This window comes from Brassica oleracea, chromosome C4 (genome assembly GCF_000695525.1).
Source record: "Brassica oleracea var. oleracea cultivar TO1000 chromosome C4, BOL, whole genome shotgun sequence".
NCBI classification, from domain to species: Eukaryota; Viridiplantae; Streptophyta; class Magnoliopsida; order Brassicales; family Brassicaceae; genus Brassica; species Brassica oleracea.
Genome location: NC_027751.1, coordinates 25,606,183 through 25,606,416, shown reverse-complemented (window position 1 = coordinate 25,606,416; position 234 = coordinate 25,606,183).

The window sequence follows — 234 nt, the reverse complement described above, 5'->3', positions numbered from 1 at the left end:
ATATGATTTCAGATGTCGAAAATCAACAACTTGGATTTTGCTGCCCTAAATCTCCCTGGAGATAATTACTTGCAATGGACACTTGATACTAAGATCATATTGAAATTCAAGAGAATCGGTGAATGTATCACCGAGGATAATAATGCAAGTGAGAAAGATAGATACAGTGCGATATTAATTATACGCCATCATCTTATTGAGAGTCTCAAAGATCAGTATTTGACTATTGAGAAT